Source organism: Styela clava, chromosome 15 (genome assembly GCF_964204865.1).
Source record: "Styela clava chromosome 15, kaStyClav1.hap1.2, whole genome shotgun sequence".
NCBI classification, from domain to species: domain Eukaryota; kingdom Metazoa; phylum Chordata; class Ascidiacea; order Stolidobranchia; family Styelidae; genus Styela; species Styela clava.
This window is the reverse complement of record NC_135264.1, coordinates 18,369,134-18,384,811: the sequence shown is the minus strand read 5'-3', so window position 1 is coordinate 18,384,811 and position 15,678 is coordinate 18,369,134. Positions and strand designations below refer to the sequence as shown.

Sequence of the window (15,678 nt, the reverse complement as noted above, 5' to 3'; positions counted from 1 at the left end):
TGATGATATATAAGATAATTAAAGTATATTCGATCACTTTTTGTATTTATTTATGTATTTTTATTGTACTGAAATAACTTTTACTACGTGAGAATTGACAGAAAATTTACGGATTTTTCGAAAGGTTTTTTCCGTCGTGTTTTAGAGTGGCCCTTGTTTTGTCGACTCAACCGCAGTTTAAATTGAAGACAATTAAATTAATAAATTAAGACATTTTGAATATGCCCGTATCGGTCTTTGATTGATTACTTTGCACAAGTGAAAAATCATTTTTCGTTGATGAAGTCGGCTCTATTAACAAGTGGCGTAATCGCGGCGACTGTTCCGCGTGGATTTCGAGGCGGTGTATTTGTATTTTTGATTTACTAGTCTACCTTATAATTATTTTCATTGTATGAATTAAAATTGTACTATATCGGATTTTATATCAGATATCGAGATTTTTGTAACGACGATAACGAGTTCGGAAGATTGCAAAAATACGTATCAAAATTAAATACATCAGGCAGCTTATCTCATATTTTTATGTCCACATATCGCCGTGGTACTTTAAGTTTAGTAATATTTTTATTTTGACGTAAGAAGTCGCAACCGCGAGTTAGGTTGCACACAATTTAATATATAAGGACATTTTAGAATCTTGTGGCTGTCATGGATCGACAGAAAAATCATTATACGCTCAAATAGGCGGCTCTTTTATTGAGCGCGTAATCGCGGTGCTTGTTGCAGACGGCAGTGGGAAGTTCCGACTTTGACCCCGCCTTTTTTTTAAAAATCCTGGCTGCGCGCCTGAACTTGTGCCTGTTTATTTTCGTATTAAATTATAAATAAAAACCCTGCAAAGTCATTGCGTGAATCCTGAATGTTATTTCGAGTTCAAATGATGATTTAATAAATCGGCAATAATGGCAATTCTACTAGTCAAATGATAATTCCTTGGTAAAATTTAGGAAAAAAATTCGCACAATAGCTTGTTACTTTGTTTTGCATTTCTAATTTCACGAAACGGCGTTAGTGCGCTTTATGCAGAACTAGGAATTGAAACAATAACCTAATACGACTCCTCAAATTTGTTATTTTCTGTATGTTAGCAAGAGCCGTGGGCTAATTCTCGCGGAATTCAAGAAATTGGTTCAGTGACGCGCAAGTTTCGTGTCCGAGCAAAGCAGCCTAGGTAATCGATATATGAGTAGCAAACTGACATGCTAATACTTAGAGAATGACATCGACAGGTTATTGTTACGTGACGATACACGGCGCGGTGTTTTTCGGTAGGCGATCCAAGTTCGCCCCCCCAAAATTATGGAAAGTGTCCGCCCCTGCTCTGAAAGTGTAACTTTGCTCGCAACTTTGCTCATAGATGAGTCTCCTTTACCGCTTATTGAGCGCCCGTCTCCTTTACTTCTGATTGATTGTACGTAATTGTTCTCAGTGATGAGTCTCTTTACTTCTGAGAGAGTGCCAGTAACATTGCTCAGACTAGAGATGTACCGATACCACTTTTGTCACCGATACCTATATGATACTAGCTAAAAGGCCGATACCGATACACCGATATTTGAAAAGGGTCGATATTGCCGATATTCCGACACTATGTAATTATCAAGTGTGCAGGGCAGACGGGTTAAAACAATGGTCTTTGTGCATTATTAGTAGTGCACATTATTTCGGATCAAAAAGAGAAATATCACATATATATATATATATATATTAGAAAATTGATGTTTGGGATCCAAATGCGTTAATTGATTCAGATGCATTGGCCACTGACGCTAGTAATCTCGGTGTTCAGTTAGAAAACTGATAGGATTTGGCTACTGTCGGTGGTAAAATAAATAAATGCTTAGCCTACTTATCGTACGAAACTGATACATTGAGTTACGTGCGCAGGATTTTGTGCCAATTTAATGTCGTATTTTGTATTTTACACATCGGAAAATCCACTAATATTCGATTAATATATTTCTTCATAATTACCATGTAATATTAAAAATTTCAATATAAAAATTTGGCAGCGAAATTACTCGAATTGATTGAGCCAGTTTGGCTGATAAATGGCTAAAAACAGGTCAGAATCCGATTCCCGTTTCTACTAACGGGGGTGAAGACGTGCATGGCCCATGGTTCACGATCTATCCAGGCAAAGTATAATTTCAATATCAGTATTCCAACTCAGTGGTTCTCAAACTTTTTTGTACCATCGCCCCCCTATAGTAATTCATACAACTTCATCATAACGATCTTCGATAAAATTCCTTTTCGATTCCGCATCGTGTACCACGGGCTCCAGTCCATAGAATTATTCAGTCATTTATTTGTATCAGATTCATGAACTTGATAGTGGGGGGAGCCGTAACGACCATCGGCTACGGCCCAGGGGTCGGCAACCGTTCGTCGCTTGCAAGCCAAAATTAAGGGTTGCAAGTCTTGGCGGGCCGCACATATTTTTTGGAAGTTAAAAATAAACGAAATAGAGGCAGAGACTGCAACAATTCGTGAATTCAGCTCCGTCGTCTTATTAAAAGAACAAAATTAAAAATGACCTTTAATTTGACACTGTCTTGTTGCTGCATCCGCTTGATAGCTTTCCGACAACGGCAGCACACTGAATGAAACCAAGATTGGAGCATTTTCTAAACGGGCATCACTAATCCTAGTTCTCAGATTGTTCTTTGAAATGTTCATTATCAAAATTGTTCGCGCACATATATATTTACTACCAAACATCGAAGTGAATTTTTTCGTATGGTCTGACAAATTTTTATAGAGATTTTTATAAAATTCGAACAGTGATGCATCTCTCGAATTGATTATGAATTTTATTTCCTCATTGCATTACATCTCAAAGAGCTCCATTTGAATGTTTTCTGCGCTATTGAACCCCTGCACTCGGCATCAACTTTTCAGCATGTTGCTTTTTGTCTAATTATAATTAAATTATAGGCTCATTAGGTTATAATATAATTTAGTCTACACGTGTCTCACAATGAATTCCGTTACGTAAAAATTCTAATCTACCCCTCGAGCGTAGATTTTAAATTAATTCATGGTCAAAACCGCCGTTTTGTCGCTATAATTAAGTGAAGCGTCGCGGGCCGAATCTGGCCTGCGGGCCGTAGGTTGCCGACCCCTGGGTTTTGCAAACTACATCACGGCGGAGAGCAGTCATGCGCCAGCCGCCGAACACAAACTGGTTCCGCGAAATTGCCCCCTATCGCCCCCTCCGTCTTTTCCGCCCCCTTCTGTATCTTTTTGGCCCACCGGGAGGCAATATCATCCACTTTGTGAATCACTGTTCTAACATATTTTTTTTAAATTACCGACGCCCAAAAATTGGTGATATTGCCGATACCGATACATCGGTACATCTCTAGCTCAGACATGAGTCTCTTTCACTTCTGAGTGACAGCCAGTAACCTTGCTCAGTGTTAAGTCTCCTTTACTTCTGAGTGAGCGCGCGTCATGTGACGCCATAATTCCATATATTTTCGGAGGCACTTTGTATTTTCAGTGGCCGACTATAGCGTAGGTTTAAAGTTTGTGAACATGTCTCGTCATGTCAAAGCAAGATTCCAAGCCCTGCCTACCAGACCAATTGCTTTGAAAGTTTCAGTGGTTAAAGATTGTATTTTTCGCTAAAAACCTATTTATTGCTTTTTGTGTATTTATTACTCTGTGCTCCCCATGGGAATGTTTTTTTTGTGTGCAGATCGTAATACTTCGTTTTAGACTTTGTGTACATCTATTTAACCATCGCTCTCTTGCTGATGAATGTATTTTCGCATATTAGCATGTTTAGCATTTAGCACGATGAAAGGCCTCAAACTATGCCATTTGTGAGGTCCCTTATCATTATGGCGTCATAATAACTCCATTGGACTTCATAATACGAGTTCCCGAGTCGAGGGTCGAAGTTTTAGATTATAAATGGTGATAAAAAAAAAGTCAGTACGAAGTATTCCAAAATCTGTTAAAAAAAGCTTACTTGTTATCAAAACTATCTGATTCTCGCGGAGTTCAGGGCGAGGTATCACGTAAAATGTTGCATAGCATAACTCTAATACAGCGGTTCCCAGACGTTTTGTTCGTGCGGCGAAAAAAAAAGGTGTTCTTCGATAAATCTCAATATCGTGATCGTTAATGTGTACTTTAACCTTAGTAAACCTGAAGGCCTGGGTAATAAAGGCAAAAGGTCAACTCTTTTTCCTCATCTCTGCATGTTTGATAAACTCGGTTCAGCAGATAAATAAACTGCCTATAGCTATTGTTACATTAACCGCTGCCTTAATAAGCAAACCTAAATCAATGTTTAAATAACTTATGATGCGAGTAAAGGTCTGAGTTCTGTTTCTTTATTTATTTTTGTTTTTAATGTTTGGTTTCAGCTTCATTTCTATTTTTAACGAATGTATCTATTGGATGGAATAATAATGAAATGGATAATAGTACAAATCAAAGCATGTCAAATGCGTTTTAGCAAGTTTTCCAGATGTTTTTTGTGAAATTACTTTGGTGCTATGTTTCTTGTATTGGTATTTGTTCAATATACTATTTGTTTTATTACAATTAATTCTAATTTAAAAGCTATTCCTTATACTTTTGCTACTTATAAGCTTTATTTTGGTACTCCAGAAGTATGTGAACAAAGATGGCGGACACGTGAACGTATGTGTACCAAGTTATGATTAGGCCATAATTTTATTCCAATTTTCCTCATTTTACCTCTATTAGGAGTTCGGGTACTAGCCAAGTGACTTCCGTAGTATTTGTACATGAAAATATGGCCAAACCTTATCTGGTACTCATACCAAACACCGGTGTCCGCCATTTTGGTTCACATACTACATGAGTATTGAGTACCCATTTTTGTACAACATAGTCCATATGTCTCTTTTAATTTAAGAAACTACGAAAATATATTCCAATGTAGGAAGGATTTATCCCGGGGGAGAGGAAAGCCGATAGGACGGCTTAATCATATGGCAAACCACACACTTTCGTCCGGTTACCGGTCCAGGTCAGGTATGGGATTAGTTAGCCAGGTATTTGTTTTCGGAAGCATGGACTTGATGGGGGAGAAAGCCGTAACCGACCAGCGGTTATGTAAACCACCCTACGACTGCGAGGAGTTCAGCAATCCTCTCGCACATGATCATCGCATGGGATTCGAACCTGCGAACTCACGAAGGGTCATCAGAGATGCGGTGGTGAGCGTATTTCTAACGCTTAGCACGATGCGCCACGCCACCGAGCCTATATTGTAGGCCTATAATATTACTTCATTCCTGACCAGTAGAAATAAACTCCAAAAGTATTTTACTTCCTGACTGGTATTATTACTCTGTTTATGCGTAATTGATGGTAATTTTTCGGGCGAAGAATACAACGATTGATTTGTGACCGAGATTTGAAAACTCCATTGGTTGCACCAGGACTGAAAACAATCAAATGAGTTATGGGGGGAAACGTTTAATTTTCAATTTTAAGCCCAATGTGCCATAGAACGCTATTGTCAACAAGCAATCGAACATTATCTGATGGAATAGAATTAGGCATATCGTTTATCCTTATATTTGTCAACCAGGAATAGCTCTTGTTGAAGATATTGACAGCACAGATTTAGTATTACTGAACCTCTTGTCCCACTAGACTAGCATAAATTTATCCCATAACAAAATAAAATCTCCTGATGTCGCACAAAGATGTAATGCAATTGTGAGTTGCTGGGAAGTTATTACGTAATGGTTAAAGTTTATTTTAACGTAACACAAGTCAGTGACACAAGTAATCACATAGATTCGTGGCGACATGTAAGCAGTGGGCTTCCTTGAGGAATTCCGTTTTCTCGTGAGAAAATGCTTGAAAGGCTCTTACCTGAAATCAATGATTCGTCCTGAAAAAAATGCAACGAAAAGTCCATTTTCCCCGTAACACCAATGATATACAGTTTTGTATATCGGTCCTCTTTTCCATACCTTGTTATAAGATTTTTCCATGTCCAGGAAAATGCGAAGTACAGATCTTTTATTAGGTAAAGCTTTATGACATCGTGTAATTTTAGATCGAGGGTCGAAAAAAAACATATTTCTATATCATACATAGCAACTTTTCGTAGCCTGAAACGTTTTTTAGGCCCTCAAGGCTCATGAAAACAAATGTTTTCGCAAAGTTTTGCATGAACATGTTTGCAGTGTTACGAAAAAGGGAAAACAATAAGTCCCGTACCAAAACTAAATTGAATCGCAGTCTTAACAAATTCCTCGAGGTATTTTTTGCTTAAACATCAAAATTTGGTTTTAGTTTGGTTGTGGCAGCATAGGCGGGAAGGATTAAATAACCCAACGGGGCAGATTTGACCCATGGGCCGCATACCGCCCATGTCAGGGCTAGAAAAAAACTTTTCCTCGTTTGATTGCGAAGTTTTTGCAATCTATAGTAGGCCTACCGCTACTTTGTCAAAAAATACCCATAAAGGGAATATACCTATCATATCGGATTGTATGACTGCCATTCACGCTTTAAATAATAACTCGGATAAAATTAGTAATTTTTTTTCATATATTCAGACTTTTTGAGTTACAGGAACGAGGATGCAAAATCACATTACTATGGGCTCCAGGACATGTCGGCATTCAGGGTAACAAAGTCGCCGACAAAATAGCAAAGGTATCAGCGGAGAAAATCGACGTGGACGAAGGATTATGCCAATCACACAACAAAGTCAATTCGACAATTCTGCCTGAAATTTTCCTTTTCTAATTGATTTTGTGAAGTCCACCAAGAGAGTACTATAGGCACATAAAGGGTTTTGTTTAAATTTTCTGGCGCAAAAGACTTAAATTGTTGAAAATTGTACTTTCATACAACACACACACTGATTTTATGTAGCAAGTGTAAAGTCAGTTGACAAAATCTGATTTTGGTCAATTTTTCAAGCCCACATTTTTTAAATCTCATTCCACTGTTAATTATTTCCTGGTGTTAGACACTTGACTTATAGCCTACATGTAATCGAAATCGTTGTCAAAAGTTGTTGGAAAAAAGAGTAACTTATTCGAATTAGGCGTCGACTTATGAAATTCAAAATTTTTAAAAATCAAATTTTTGGTTAAAATTAGAAGTGCGGTACCTCGTGAAGACTCGTTTCGTTCCTACTTCATATTATATATAATACTTCTAACAACCTATACAATTAATATTTACTGTTATGGGCTATTCCAAGTGACACTACAAGACAATTCCAGAAATTTAGCATGTTGTTGGATGCAATATATTTTCACATTTTCAGCTACATGTTTTGTTTCATTGTCCAATCAGGAATCATCACAAAATATGTTAATTATACCAAAATTTCTACATTTCAGGTTAATTTTTATAAACCATCACAAACCTGAGTGAAATTTTAAAAATTGTTCGATAAAATTAATGCAGTCCAATAAAATTCCAATGTCTTTTGATATCAAAAATAAAAATAAAATACTTTCACTACACTTTTCAAAAAATTGATGGAATTCAACTTTTGCTTGGAATGGCCCTTATAAGTAGTTTTTATTTGAATTCGTCCTCGTATCCTCGTGCAGACGTTTTCTTATGCTATTTTGTGATTCTACTTCTTGTGATGTACATTTATGTATTTTATAATTAACACTACCAGCCGAATGTGCTTAAACTATTACTTCGAGTTTTTAATTCCGCGTAGGACCCGTTTCTTCTTAAGAAATATTATTGAAATTTGTTTCATTCCGCGTGGGAACCGGTTGAAAACTGCAGAATATTTTCCGCTGGATTCACAAGGGTGTTAAAAATTGCTATGTATGATGCAGAAAAGTTTTTTTACACTGCAAGAGGCAGGGTTCTCACTCACAGAACACTGGGGATGGTTCAAAGCATCTAATTATCTATTAACATTCATAATCAGCCATCTTTCCACCACAAGAAGAGCGCTCGCACAGTTGCAGGCTAACCCGTTAACCGCCGTCGCATGGCGAGTTAGCCTCCACTCTTATGACTTACTTTTTTTCATACAGCGGGTACCGTAAATCATTGTAGCCTAATAGTGATTCATACATGTTAACATCGTATTGGAAAGCTGATGTTTTCAGAACTGAACACCCACAGCGAGACAAAGTGATTTAGAGGGTTAAGGTAATTGTTTAAATATTTCATAGTGATACCGGTACGTGGATAATCACATACCTTATTTTGAGGACCATAAAGGCACTAAAATTCTCCTTTTCTCAAAAATCGGGCGGGTCTAGCAGTCTAGTGTAGTTTCGTACTTCTAGTGCAGTAGTGGGGGCAAAATAACAATCAGCAATCCTAACCCCCCACCTGCAACCTGACTGCGTCATTCAAAAATTACCTCACAGTGACATAAAAGGGCCCTCATAAACTATTCTAACTGTCATCAAAGACGCACATATTACCCAAAATCGGAGGCGCAGTTCTTACCACTTCATGGCAGCTCCTGCCACGAACGAACCGCGGCAGCTCTTGCCATGGTTTTATAGTGCTATTCTGTATTCAGTAATCAGTATTAACGGTATATTCACAAACTAATGTACCAAATTTTAATTGATCATGCGGAAATATATCTACTTAAACCCTAACCCTAACCCCAAATCCATCAACACTGTATCCGTAAGAAAAACGTTCCAACTTACTAAATATTTGTCACCATAAGGACAGCCCTGTGCTTACGGTCCGCCTGCCGCGGTTACGGCAGCAAAATTTTACCTGCCATTGGTTTTCAATTTGCTGCCGCGGTAACGGCAGCTCGACATTGGTTTGTGGCAGCTAAAAAGTCAGTCGCCATAGGTTTGGCCGTAGCGGCCATGGTATGGAAATACCGCCATGGTTTTGCGGCAGCTGCAGACGCCATAGAATACTTAAAACTGCACTTGCAAAATCGAGCAAGCTATTTCCCTTGTTTTCTAACTGCAATGATCCCGCCATGACAGTACTGCAGTATGAGAGAGATCGCTGTCGTTAGTGAGAATTTCTTTCCGCGCCGGACAAACTCTATTTCACATCACATATTTGAGGGGTTATTTGAACAGTTATGGCATTACTTTTTGATATTTCCAGATTTCAGATAAATATTTTTTAAAATATCATATCATCTGCTTTGCCTTGAAACACCCGAGTGTAAAAATTTTTCAAATCACTGAACTTTACAGCAGGGCTACTCTGTGACTCAACTATTTTAGATCCATATACAAAACTAAAAATTATATTTCGACATCTTTAAAGGCGCAGTTCCTGAGCCAGCTAATGATTATTCACTGATCAAGATTGTTTATTATGGCGTTATAGTTCTTTTCATATGTAGTCAGGAAATCATAAAATAACCTTTAAACAATAAAAGTCATTTTATAAAAGGAAACTTCCAAAGTGGAGCCAATGATCCAAAATAAAGAATAGGTGCGGTCCGAATTAGGGCTAGGATCTGAAGCCCGAGCCCGACCCAAAATTCGGGCCAGGTTGGGCCTGAAATGTCAATCATTACATTCGGGTCAAGCTTCTATATCGCTGACGTTTTTTTTTTAAATTAGGCGTTTCGGCCGTGTTATGGCCACGAGAGACCGTGGTCCGCAAAAGAACAGAAGTTGCGTCATCAACACGACACATACTGTACTAAACTCTTGCAATGACAATTCAAAGAACTCTCAAATAAAATATGAAATTTTGTGTTTGCTTGGGGCTCGGGCCAGCAAATCCAGATAATTAGTCGGGCTCGGGTCGGGTTTAGCACCCACGGGCCTGGCTGGAGTTTTTGGGCCCGATCTTACCTCTAGGCAGAATCCACTACTCAGAAGGTCCGGATTCGGACAGTGGTCCGCCAGTTGAGTAGCCCTGCTCTACAGCACACATCTTAGTGCACCTTCTTGACACACAGTTTGCTTATTAGTCATTCCAACTCTTAAATGATTGTTTTTATTTTCTAGATTTCGACCTAAAGCCGCCACAGACTACACGTAGATCATGTTGAGGTTTATTCGAAAAAGGTTCGGACTTTTGTGTGTTTTTTTGCTCCCGCAGTAGTGTTCAAAGGTGGGTTCCGAAATTTCTAATCGCCAAGTTAGACTGTAACAGCTAGCAGGGGCGGAAACGTGTGTGTTTCGATCTAAAAAAAATTGATTATATGATACAGAAAATTGCCTTTATTCTTATTTTTTTCATCTCCAACCCCACTCCCCTGGCTACGCTCCTGGTGCAATCACTGCGAGCGTCACTACGGCAACAATGTTGGATGAAACAGTCAATCCACCATTATATCCCTACATTTTTTTGGCCCAACACTCATCAGGATTTTTATCTGTTTATCTATTGGGTATTATCAGATCAAGTCTTATGATGGCATATAATTCAGGTTCTCCTGAAATATGTGAAACAAGATGGCGGACACCGGAACGTAGTATGTGTACCAAGTTAAGGTTAGGTCATGATTTTATTCCAATTTTCCCTATTTTAGTTCTCTTTCAAGTTTGGGGACTAGCCAAGTGCTCCTCGTAGTATTTGCACCTGAAATTATGGCCCCAACCTGGTCAACATACTACGTTCCAGTGTCCGTATCTTGGTTCACATACTTCGGCAGTATCATGTGGCTCCATGACACACAGTTTTCAAGCTCTTCTCTCATCGGGAATTCTTAAATTTAAAAAGATTATTTTATTTTCAGAGTCTGATCCAAAGCCTCGGATCACGAGGATAATGTTGAAGTTTATTCGAAAAGGTTTGGACTTTGTGCTTTTGTCTGTGAAATAATGTCCCATCATAAGGTGTTTTTATGCCGAAATATATATGGTCAACCACCAAGAGTAGGGCTGGGCCTTTCGAATCAAATAGTAAATTATTCGAATCAGTTCAGAGCAAAATTTCGAATTGCCGCCATCTTTTTTTTTTCTTTCCATCAATGGTTTGGGTGAATTTCTCATTTTTTTTATTGAAGCCAATTCACAACGCAATTCTGAGTTATTGATAAAACTTTTGTCTTATTGCGTGTGAACGCTCAGCAATAGGTCTTAGTGATGTATGTACAAAAAATAGCATAATATTAACTCCCACGTATTCGAGATTCGAATAAAATATTCGATTCGATTCTGATCATCATTATATTTGAAAATGTCCAGCTCTAACCAGGAGTTATGGTCACTAGAGGTCACTCTTACCATAAATTAAGACATGATTGATTGGTTGCATAAGTTGCTTGAACTCTTGTAGCATTGACGCCCAGTGTGTGTTGTGACACAGCTTTTGTATGACCCAACCGTATCCTAAACAAATAGCCAATGAAGCATATCCTGCCAGAATAAGTCCTTCCTGGCAAGTGTAAGATTTTTCTGACCAGTTCTGATTAACTGAAATATTGTACCTGTTTGTTGAAATTTTTCCATTTTGCTTCTGAGTGAGTTTCATTTAATTCTGAGTGAGTGAGCGTTACTTTGCTTTGAGCAAATTCTTTTATTCATCATTTATCCAGCAGTTCATGTAATTTCTTCCCATTTTTCAGGAGAAAACAGAAACTATACCAGAAAAGTGAAAGAATATTAAGTTCAGTGTTTACATTTATATTTTTTGATTTTTTCAATTCTCTGCACAAAGTTTTCCCCACATTCGATACAGCTAACCCATGTAGGGTAATCAACTGTGATCCTAGCGATTTGCACAGGGCCGCAGCCAGGGTGTTCTGGGGATCGGGACCCCCTTTTTAAAATGTGAAAAAGAAAACATTTCTTTGTATCATACATGACAATTTTTCATAGCATGAAACACTCCCTAGACCAGGGGTGGGCAAATTATGGCCCGCGGGCCGGATCCGGCCCACTTGTGTCTGCCGAAATTATGATTATAGTTTGATGGATAATGAAATTCTGTTGAAAAGATTGATTAAAATAGTGTCATAATGACCCTGATTGTTACTTATTGCTTCTTATTATATAAACATTAGCCTACCTGTTGTAAATGTTCTATTCATAGCTTTTCATGCTTCAAATTATTGTTTGTGACTGGCCCGCTCAGAAAGTAATTTCCCAACTTGGTCTTAGACCCCAAAGAATCTTGGAAACCTATGTTTTCATGCTCCTGGCTGGGCCCGCTAGTTTAACTTTGCGATTGGAAATTTCAGACCCCATCCCCTTTGGAAACTCCTGACGCCCCTGGATTACCTGGATGCGGCACCAATTGATTGTTTTGGTTGTGGAATAGTAATTCATCACAGCGGTTTATTGCTGTGATTTTTCATTCCATGGGTGTATTCACATTCAATTTTTGGTACTCCCGAAGTATGTGAACCAATATGGCACACCGGAATGTAGTATGTGTTGCAAGTTTATAATTTTATTCCAATTTTCCTCATTTTAGTTCTATTACTGGTTCTGGTACTAGCCAAGTGACTCCGTAGTATTTGTACCTGAAATTTTGGCTAATCTGGTACACATACTACGTTCCAGTGTCCGCCATCTTGGTTCACTTCCTTCTGGAGCTCCTGTGTTTGAATATTTATCTTGTTTTTAGTGAGACCCAAATAACCATCGCATTAAAGTCAGACTAGCATGCCTCTGTCAAGATTTTGCCAAAATGTTTCAATTCAACCATTCTATAAACTTGTTAATGGGCAATTAATTTGGTTAGTTGTAATTAATGAAAAGTACAATTGTTTGATATATGAACAAACCATTCGTCAATAATTGATATGTTGGATTTATTGAACTTTTTTGTATATCACTGCGATAATTGAAATTTATTACTTGGCGGCCCACAGTTTGCCGACCACTGAGTTACATATTTGTGTGTTTCACCACAGATTTACTTTTTCACTTTTAATTTGTTTGGTTTTTTGCAATTATTGTTTTCACATTTTTTCATAGTCTTAAGACTTAAACTATTCCAAATAATAGCAATTCTTCTCTATATTTCTAGAAGGTTTCAGGAACTCTTAGGTAGTTTTCAGCTCAATGTTTTCTAAAATTTTCCATTGAATCTCACCCTTTGCCATTTTGAAACTCAGTATTTGCACTTCTTCAACCTTTATTAGATCCTCAGCTAGTGTTATGCTCATAAATCGACGCTTCAAAAGTGTACGAACCAAAGTAAAGCAAATTATCCTGAGGGAAAATGCCCTGTTACGTATACAACGGGAGCACCCATAAATCAGTATTATAGTAATTGACGAAAACTTCTAATCACCGCTTGTTTTTTTTTCACCAAAGATCGTGTTAACTCCTAATTTTTTTATTGAAGCCATCATTTTAAAATATGATTCTGGAATACGACCCCTTCCTGGCTGGATTGCAATAAAAAGCAATTACCTATCCTTAAAGCATAACCCACAGTGGTTTGCCTGGTAACGAGGCTCTCAGCAAAATTGTAAAGAATAATTCTTGAATTTACTGTCATAATACACTAAATGCATCATCCCAAATCCCTGCATGGCCCAATGGTGCCCAGTTTATCCTACAATAGTGTGCCTTTCCAAAGTTAACTGTTTTTTTGGGGGTAGGGGCATCTATCCTACAGTAATGTCCTATCGTTGAAAACTCTTACTGAAGGTCCTGAGGGGACATGACCCCCATATCTCCCCCCTCTTCCACAAAAAATTACTTAAGCGAAAGAACTTTTTGAGGCCACACACAAACAAGATAATATTAGGAACAATATAGGATTTCAAATATTTACCCCGGGGGAGTCGATAAGACGACTCAATCATATGGCGAACAACAGCTTCTCTTCCGGTTATCATTCCATGTCGGGTATTGGATTGGATAGTTATTTGTTTTCAGAAGAATGGACTTGATGGTGGGTGAAGCCGTACCACCCACCGTACGGCGGTGAGGAGACCAGCAATCCTGTTGCACATAACCAACGCTTAGTAGTTTGAGCCATACCTCCGTGCCAACACTACAGTGCCAGTTTTATTTCACTTTTTCTTGTTATGTGTAGAAATATATTGTTGCTGATGATCATTTTTGTGTTTTCTTTTTGGTGAAAGTGTGACGGGTTGAGTTGGAGTGCGCTCGGTTACGGTATATTTGTGTAAAAAGGGATTTACAAATATCTTCTGAGGGGAATGTATTGGGATTTGTATTTGGTTGTAGAGTTGCTCCCCGTTTTTTATGGGGAAGGCAAATTTATAAATTCAGTATAAGGGGAAAAATATCTTGGCATTAGTGATAAAACTAGTTGAAAGAAAATAAATTTGTTATGTCTTCGACTGACCACAATTTGGCTATTTATCCGTGCCAAGATTGATAATTATGTTCGCCCCGTGTACGGTCTTTCTTTGCAATCCACATGTTTTACAAACCTACATAGAAACTGTTCTCTTTACTATACGTCGATCGACGGGTTGTTGGTCGTCATCGGGTCTGTCTTTAAAAGTTCACATAGAGTAGGAAAATTATCTTACATGAACCTAAAACATATGTTGTTAGAGGGCTTTGCCGTTTCAAAAACGTATAATTACACTACCAATCGAAGAAACCAGACTATATTTCGAAAAACTCGATTTGGATAAAGCTGAAAATCACTCCCAAAATACACTGAAATTACTTTTCCACAACGTAAATAAAAGGCGAGATTTCGCGTAAAACGGAGCCGCCTTCGTGTGAGGTAAATGTCATACAGAAGACGACAAAACATTTCCAGACATGTGACCTATTTTTCAGCCAATCAGACTCGGAGGTTGACGACTCCAATCGCGACTCTAAGTTTAGAACACTGCTCTTGGACAGATACCGATCGTTGGGGAGTAGCAACATATTCAGTGATTTCCCTACACCCCCTAATTCTCAGGTGTGACACCATACTTCAATTCATAAGTAAATAAAGCTGTATTTGAATATTTAGAAAGTGATTCATATACCGGCGAAGATGATCAGTCAGATACATTTTTATAAATTACAAATAGTTTTATCCCAAATATATCTACCACCTCCTAAATGTGAAAAAGCCCCCGCCCCCCTATCGAGATAGAAAGCTGGGAACATACTGCACCCAAACGTATATATGACATGTATTTGTTTATATAGGCGAATGCAGAGAATATGAAACACTTCAAGAACGAAACTAGATATCTAAAGGTGAGTTGAAAATAAGATTAAAATTTCCTTGATATTTAGCAAATTGACATAAAGGGTACTCCTGAACTATGCGAACCAAGATGGCGGACATCGGAACGTAGTATGTGTACCAGGTTAGGGCACATACTACACGAGTATCTTTTTTCGTAGCTTGGAACGCCTAATAGCACCTCAAGACGCTGTTACGGTGTAACTTGACAATTAGGTATTTCGGACTTAATAACTATATAGCGATATTTTATTATCTTCAATATTTAAAAATACAGGCTAAGGAAGGGGTGGGCCATGCAGGTGTGACGTAAAATGTTACTTTATTGAATTTCCCAACAGGCATCAGTTTAAAAATATTTCAACCGGTAAAATCTAGAACAAGCCCTGAGATTAAAAAATAATTAATAGTCCGAAATCGAATGTCTCTAAAGCTTGAGAATGATATATTTGTGAGTCTGGGATAGCAGTAATTAGTTATTGACAAAACGTGTTGTTGTGCAGGCTCAGCAATCTGCCTGGGTGATGTAAACTAGGTTTTCAGTAATTTGTGTGTATTGGGGACCTGATGCAATAGGAAAGTTACATAATATTTTCCCAATTAATCGAG

The 15,678-nt window shown here is 38.1% G+C and overlaps 1 long non-coding RNA gene across 2 annotated transcripts; it reads left to right on the top strand.

Moving 5' to 3' along the window:
- The first annotated feature begins 8,046 nt into the window (after positions 1-8,046).
- On the top strand, positions 8,047-14,237 carry LOC144432464 (uncharacterized). 2 transcript variants are annotated; one of them, XR_013480706.1, is made up of 4 exons: positions 8,047-8,145; positions 9,948-10,007; positions 10,682-10,735; positions 11,513-14,237. It is a non-coding gene; the product is annotated as an uncharacterized LOC144432464 (long non-coding RNA). The 2 variants fall into 2 exon arrangements; XR_013480705.1 differs by having other exon boundaries at positions 9,948-10,053.
- The last annotated feature ends 1,441 nt before the right edge of the window (positions 14,238-15,678 follow it).